The sequence below is a fragment of the Sciurus carolinensis genome, chromosome 13 (assembly GCF_902686445.1).
Source record: "Sciurus carolinensis chromosome 13, mSciCar1.2, whole genome shotgun sequence".
Lineage (NCBI taxonomy): Eukaryota > Metazoa > Chordata > Mammalia > Rodentia > Sciuridae > Sciurus > Sciurus carolinensis.
Genome location: NC_062225.1, coordinates 25,541,959 through 25,550,579, shown reverse-complemented (window position 1 = coordinate 25,550,579; position 8,621 = coordinate 25,541,959).

Genomic DNA, 8,621 nt, shown 5'->3' with positions numbered 1-8,621 from the left:
GCATATTGCAAATGGATTTGTTTTCCTCACTTCCCTTTCAGATGTTTCATCGCTTGCATATAAAAATGTGTTAGAGGAGACACAAGATGGCGGAGTACAGGGAGGCTGCGTTCCTTGTCGCTCCGTAACTCCGGTTTCAAGCAGAGGATATCTGTTTCCTGGTGAGGCAGTTTTTGCTGCTTATCGATCCCCCTCTGTTTACCCCATTTGTCTGCTGTGACCACCTGCAGTCTGCCAGCATATCAACACCTTTTTTGAGTGCAGATTACTCACTGTCAGGCACCTGTCATCCTCCACTTGCCTGCCTCTCACCTGTCCATCGCCTGCCTTACACTTATCCATCTCCCAACGCTCGAGGATCACCTCTCAATCATCCGACAACAGTCAGCAAACTGATCGCTGACCACCAGTGGAGCACCAGCTGCCTGCTGTTGCCTGGAAGTTCACTGTTACAGAACCTGCAGGTTTGATTACATGTGGATGCCGCCATTTTGAGAGAACAGCCAGTCCCCATAGGATCCCTGACCAGATTGACTGAGCCCAGTCTCCAGGATCCCTCAGCCCGACTGATCACTTCCTGCCTCGGGGACCCTCACATCGACTGACTGCTCCCTGCCACGAGGACCGAGAACAACTGACTGCACCATATCACCAGGACCCCAACTGTCTGCAACCAGCATCAAGGATCCCACAACCACACCAAACACACCCAAACTCAAGGACCCCTGCCTGACCAACTGCATCCCGCCTCCAGGACCTCCAGCTGACCACATCCACACCCTGAGCTGCAGCTCCCCATTTGCCAAAACATTTGGAAGCCAGAGCGTCATCTTGGATAACCCTGGAAGCCATAGCTCCGATTTTTTGGTGGGGCAAATCCCATCCTGGGACACCTACTGGAGACTAGAAGCTCAATGTCAGGTACCTCTCCTGCATCAACCTACTAAAGACTGGGAGGTTTTATTACTATGTGACTATTGTACTGTAGATTTTCTTTTTTCTCCTTATTGAAAAATTTTAAGTTTTTATTTCTTTATTTTTTTGCTCTCTTTTCCTTTTGTTTACCTGTTCCCTCAGAGTCTCTTTCCCCCTTTTTTGCATGCTAACATCCAATTTCTTTTGATTACACTCTCACCATTTCTATTATCTATAACTTCTGTATATTCATTTCTTATCCCATTAATAGCCACGTTCTACATCCCTCTGTATCCTCTTTGTCCTCCATTAGAAACTGCAGACCTTATTGCAAATCGGTTTTTTTTATTGAAGATAATATTTGAACTCATTCTGTTTATTATGACAATATTGTTATTGTCCTCATAGGGCCTATTTGGTCTAGGATTCCATAGTGTCTGAATTGGGCACTGCTAATACTGATCTCCCCTTAAAGAAAAGGTTTTGGAAACCTATAGGGCCACTATAAGGCTATAAGGGGAAATCTGCAATACCCCAGATCTGCACTGCTAGAGGGGAAGATACATGAACAACATGAAAAAAACAAGGGAAGCAAATGGTCCAAACAAATCTTGACTCTATATTAATAGAATCCAATGACAGTATGTTAGAAGAAATGTCAGAAAAGGACCTCAGATTATACATGATTAAGTTGATTTGCAAATCAAAGGATGAGATAAGAGAGCAAATGTGGGCAATGAATGATAATACCAATAAGCTGACAGAGCAACTGCAGGAAGCAGAAGATCATTTCAACAAAGAGGTAGAGATTCTCAAAAAACAAACAAACAAACAAAAATCCTTGAAATGAAGGAAACAATAAACCAAATTACAAACTCAATTGAAAGCATCACCAAAAGACTAGACCACTTGGAAGACAGAACATCAGATAATGAAGATAAAATATTTAATCTTGAAAATAAAGTTTTCCAAACAGAGAAGATGGTAAGAAATCATGAACAGAATCTCCAAGAACTATGGGACATCAAGAAAGACCAAATTTAAGAATTATTGGGATTGAGTAAGGCACAGAGATACAAACCGAAGGAATGAACAACCTATTCAATGAAATAATATCAGAAAATTTCCCAGACCTGAAGAATGAAATGGAAAATCAAAACCAAGAGGCTTACAGAACACCAAATGCACAAAATCAAAACAGATCCACACCAAGACACATTATAATGAAAATGCATAACATTCAAAATAAAGACAGGATTTTGAAGGCCATGAGAGAAAAGCATCAAATTACATATAGGGGGAGGCCAATACGGACAGCAGCCGACTTCTCAACCCAGACTCTAAAAGCTAGAAGGGCCGGGAACAATATATTTCAAGCTCTGAAAGAACATGGTTGCCAACCAAGAATCCTATACCCAGAAAAACTAACCTTCAGATTTGAAGATGAAATAAAACCTTCCATGATAAACAAAAGATAAAAGAATTTAAAATAGAAAACCTGCGCTACAGAATGTTCTCAACAAAATATTCCATGAGGAAGAAATGGAAAACAACAATGTAGGTCAGCAAAGGGAGGAACTACCTTAGAGGAAAACCACTCAAGAAGAAACCAAGCCAACTTAAAAACCAAAAATAAGCCCAAGTGACTGGGAATACAAATCATATCTCAATAATAACCCTGAACGTTAACGGCCTAAACTCATCAATCAAAAGACATAGACTTGCAGAATGGACTAAAAAGAAAGACCCAACAATATGCTCCCTGCAAGAGACTCTCATCTCATAGAAAAAGACATCCACAGACTAAAGGTGAAAGGATGGGAAAAAACCTACCACGTACATGGACTCAGTAAAAAAGTGGGGGTTTCCATCCTTATATCAGATAATGTGAACTTCAAGCGAAAGTTAGTCAGAAGGGATAAAGAAGGACATTTCATACTGCTTGAGGGAACCATAAATCAGGAAGACATAACGATAGTAAATATTTATGCCCCAAACAATGGTGCATCCCTGTGCATCAAACAAATTCTTCTCAATAACAGGAATAACATAGACCACAACACAATAATTCTGGGTGACTTTAATGCACCGCTGCCACCACTAGATAGTTCTTCCAAACAAAAACCAAACAAAGAAACCATAGAACTCAATAATACAATCAATAACCTAGACTTAATAGACATATATAGAATATTCCATCCATCAACGAGCAGATTCACTTTCTTCTCAGCAGCACATGGAACCTTCTCGAAAATAGACCATATGTTATGCCACAAAGCAGCCCTTGGAAATGCAAAAAAATAGAGATACTGCCTTGTGTTCTATCAGATCATAATGGACTGAGAGTAGAAATCAATGACAAAATAAAAAGCAGAAATTACTCCAACACCTGGAGACTAAATAATATGCTATTGAATGAAACATGGATAACAGAAAACATCAGGGAGGAGATAAAAAAAATTTTAGAGGTCAATGAGAACGACGATACAACATATCAAAATGTCTGTGACACTATGAAAGCGGTACTAAGAGGAAAATTCATTGCATGGAGTGCATTCTAGAAAAGAAGGAAAAGTCAACAGGTAAATGACCTAACGTTACAGCTCAAAGCCCTAGAAAAAGAAGGACAGAATAACAGCAAAAGTAGTAGAAGACAGGAAATCATTAAAATCAGAGCTGAAATCAATGAAATTGAAACCAAAGAAACAATTCAAAAAATTGGCAAAACAAAAACTTGGTTCTTTGAAACAGTAAACAAAATAGACATATCCTTAGCCACACTAACAAAGAGAAGGAGAGAGAAAATTCAAATTAATAAAATTCGTGATGAAAAAGGAAATATCAAGACAGACAGCACTGAGATACATAACATAATGAGAAGCTACTTTGAAAATCTGTATTCCAACAAAATAGAAACCAGTGAAGACATTGACAAATTTCTAGAGACATGCTACTCCCAAACTGATTCAGGAGGACATACACAATTTAAACAGATCAATATCAAGCAATGAAATAGAAAAAGCCATTAAAAACCTACCATCCAAGAAAAGCCCAGGAGCAGATGGATTCTCACCTCAGTTTACAAAACCTTCAAAGAAGAACTCATTCCAATACTTCTCAAAGTATTCCAGGAAATAGAAAAGGAGGGTACCTTACAAAACTCATTCTATGAAGCTAATATGACCCTCATACCCAAACCAGGAAAAGACCCATCAAGGAAGGAAAATTTTAGACCAATATCCTTGATGAATATAGATGCAAAGATCCTTAACAAAATATTGGCAAACCATATCCAAAAACATATTAAGAAAATCATGCACCATGATCAAGTCAGGTTCACCCCTGGAATGCAAGGAGGTTTAACATCCGTAAATCAATAAACATAATCCATCATGTCAATAGACTTAAGGATAAGAATCATATGGTTCTATCAATTGACACTGAAAACGCGTTTGACAAAATACAACACACCTTCATGCTTAACACACACAAAAAATAGGGATAGTACGAACATTCCTGAACATTGTAAAGGCTATTTATGCTAAGCCAATGGCCAACATCATTCTAAATGGAGAAAAACTGAAACCATTGCCTTTAAAAACGGGAACAAGACAGGGATGTCGTCTTTCACCACTTCTATTCAGCATTGTCCTTGAAACTCTAGCCAGAGCAATTGGGCAGACTAAAGAAATTAAAGGGATAAAAATAGGAAAAGAGGAACTTAAGCTGTCACTATTTGCTGATGACATGATTCTATATTTAGAGGATCTAAAAAACTCCTCCAGAAAACTTCTAGACCTCATCAATGAATTCAGCAAAATAGCAGGCTATAAAATCAACACGCATAAATCTAAAGCATTTTTATACGCAAGCAATGAAACATCTGAAAGGGAAGTGAGGAAAACAACACCATTTGGAATAGCCTCAAAAAAAATAAAATACTTGGGAATCAATCTAACCAAAGAGGTAAAAGATCTCTACAATGAAAACTACAAAACATTGAAGAAGAAACTGAGGAAGACTTCAGAAGATGGAACGATCTCCCATGTTTTTGGATAGGCAGAATTAATATTGTCAAAATGGCCATACTACCAAAAGTGCTATACACATTCAATGCATTTCCAATTAAAATCCCAATGATGTACCTTACAGAAATAGAGCAAGCAATCATGAAATTCATCTGGAAGAATAAGAAACCCAGAATAGCTAAAGGAATCCTTAGCAGGAAGAATGAAACAGGGGGTATCGCAATACCAGAACTTCAACTATACTACAAAGCAATAGTAACAAAAATAGTATGGTATTGGCACCAAAATAGACAGGTAGATCAATGGAACAGAATAGAGGTCACGGACACAAACCCAAATAAATACAATTTTCTCATACTAGACAAAGGTGCCAAAAAGATGCAATGGAAAAAAGATAGCCTCTTCGACAAATGGTGCTGGGAAAACTGGAAATCCATATGCAACAGAATGAAAATAAATCCCTATCTCTCACCCTGCACAAAAATCAACTCACAATGGATCAAGGATCTTGGAATCAGACCAGAGACCCTGCATCTTATAGAAGAAAAAGTAGGTCCAAATCTTCAACTTGTTGGCTTAGGATCAGACTTCCTTAACAGGATTCCCATAGCACAAGAAATAAAAGCAAGAATCAACAACTGGGATAGATTCAACCTAAATAGCTTTCTCTTAGCAAAGGAAACTATCAGCAATGCGAAGAGAGAGCCTACAGAGTGGGAGAATATCTTTGCCACTCATACTTCAGATAGAGCACTAATTTCCAGAATCTATAAAGAACACAAAAAACTCTACATGAATAATACAAACAACGCAATCAACAAATGGGCTAAGGAAATGAACAGACACTTCACAGAAGAAGATCTACAAGCAATCAACAGATATATGAAAAAATGTTCAACATCTCTAGTAATAAGAGAAATGCAAATCAAAACTATCCTAAGACTCCATCTCACCCCAATTAGAATGGCGATTATCAAGAACACAAGCAACAATAGGTGTTGGCGAGGATGTGGGGACAAAGTTACACTCATACATTACTGGTGAGCCTGCAAATTAGTGCAGCCACTCTGGAAATTAACACATAATGGGGGGTGGAAGGGGGGCACGAATGGAGGAAGGAGGGACTGTATATAAGGAAAAGTGGGGTGGAGGGGTGGGTGGGAAGGAAATATAACAGAATGAATCAAACACCATTACCGTATGCAAAGGTATGATTAGGCAAATGGTATGCTGTTACTCCATGTAGAAACAGAAACAACATGTATCCCATTTGTTTACAATAAAAATAAATTAAATTTAAAAAATAAAAAAATAAATAAAAATGCGTTAGATTTCTGTGTGTTGATTTCGTAGCCTGCTATTTGCTGAATTCATTGATGAGGTCTAGAAGTTTTCTGGAGGAGTTTTTTAGATCCTCTAAATATAGAATCATGTCATCAGCAAATAGTGACAGCTTAAGTTCCTCTTTTCCTATTTGTATCCCTTTAAATTCTCTACTCTGCCTAATTGCTCTGGCTAGAGTTTCAAGGACAATGCTGAATAGATGTGGTGAAGGAGGACATCCCTGTCTTGTTCCCATTTTTAAAGGGAATGGTTTCAGTTTTTCTCCATTTAGAATGATGTTGGCCATCGGATTAGCATAAGTAGCCTTTACAATGTTCAGGTATGTTCCTACTATCCTTCACAGTGTAAGTTTTCTTTTCTGTCTTGGACTTTTCTCTTTTGGATGAAACAAAGGCACTCACCAAATCCAATTTCATTCTCTGTAAACATCCCCTTAAGACATAATATTAGAAAAACAAAGGGACCAGTGCAGAGGCAGTCTGTTATCCTCCTAGTTCAGATGAGGAAACAGATTTTGTGAGAGAGTAAATGATCATCCATCCCATACCTAGTATATGTCAAAGTGAAAACTCAAATTAGGTCTCCAGATTTCTACTTCCATCCTTTTCCCTATTATTCTAAGCTAATTCGACTCCACTAGTACATTGAGGCAGCAAAAAGCCTAATGAAAAACTTTAAAGTTTCTTTCCTTACCTGACATTGTCAGAGAAGAGGTGACATCAATTGCAGATACAAAGGATGAGGAGACCACCCCAGAGGATGTCTGGGTGACTGAGGCTAGAGAATGCATGTTTCCCAGTATGGAGTTCACTGGTCACTGGCCACTGGCCACTTACTACTGGTCAGTGATGACTGGTTATCTGTCACTGGTCACTTGTGATGATCCAAATTTTTTTACAACTCCATGCAATCCCTAAGATTCTATCAGGTGGCAGTAGGTTTGGTGGGAGAATGATGTCACCAAAAAGGCAGTTTAAAGGTATGAGGTAGCCAATAGGGAGTTCAGATTCCCAACCAGAAGGTGGGATTGGGTGGAGAAACTGAGAAGAGAGTTGATTGGGTGGAGAAGGTGACAGGAGATTTATCATTGAACCTAAACGGCCAAACTCTGGGAACGTGAAATTCTGCCAGAGGGTTAACATAGGGCCAACTTCCCTGGTGCTTGTATTCGGAGGATCAGCTCAGTGTTCCTTATAAATGCTCATTAAAAATTATTATACGTTATATATTTATTTCACATTTTAATAGGTAAAAGTGGGCACTTAATTATATATTAATGTACAGTTAATATCCCTGGGGATGGAAGAAAGAGAGCAATTCTAGTTATTCTGGAACCATAGATATTGATCTGATTAGTAAACTTCCTGCAGCTTCCAAGGATGAAAGAAAAGGATTTAAAAGGTTTATTCTGTAGTCTAGTTGTAGGTGGATGCAAAACTTTTACTCATTTATTTTTATGTGGTGCTGAGGAATAAACCTAGAGCCTCACATTTGCCAGGTGAGCACTCTACCACTGAGCCACACCCTCAGCCCTAAAGAGTTTTTTCATAACCTAAGAGTAGGTTGAAATTCCTTGAGTGCCCCCTGTAGGAAATGAGGAGTTCCCAGTTTTTCTTTTGGTTTTCTTGAATCCTACTTTCCTTGGGCTGGGGTGTGCTGGGCCAGGTTGGACTTGTAACTTCCTTCTGCTCTTCTCCTCCCACCCCTCTTCATTGTAGACATTGTTCCATGAACAAGCCTTGATTTTGCATTCTTATACTCCTAGATAGTACTTTCTTTTGACTTCCAGAGCAGGGGTCTTGTATTTTGTGACTTGATTCTTTGAAAACGCACTCTGAAACTGAGAATCAAACAGTGGAGGGGTGGAAGACCCTGCTCACTGTCAAATGCCCTTCTTTTGGACTTTGGTTGTACACCATATGCCATGGATGGCTCCTTGGGTAATGTAGACATCCTGCTTTGGACTCCTTCATATGTGATAGGCTCTGAGTATTCTTTCTCTCTTCCTATGTAAGTGAATCCAATCCAGTTTGGCACTTACTGAATCTTCCTGCCCCTTGCAAACAGCCTCTATAGAATCCTGGGCCTCTCATATTCTTTGTCTGCCATGCTTGGGTGAAAGGCCAGGAGAATAGTTAGTAGAATGTAGGGAAAGTGAGAGTAGATAAAAGAAAATCACGTGGATTTTTTTTTTTGTCAGAAATAAGTCTACATAAATTGTTTTTATTTTGTATTAATAAAACAGACGATTCAATTTTTGGTACTAGCATCCTGGGATGTTAAACCAGAGACTCATTACCACTGAGTCACTTCCCAGCCCTTTTATATTTTATA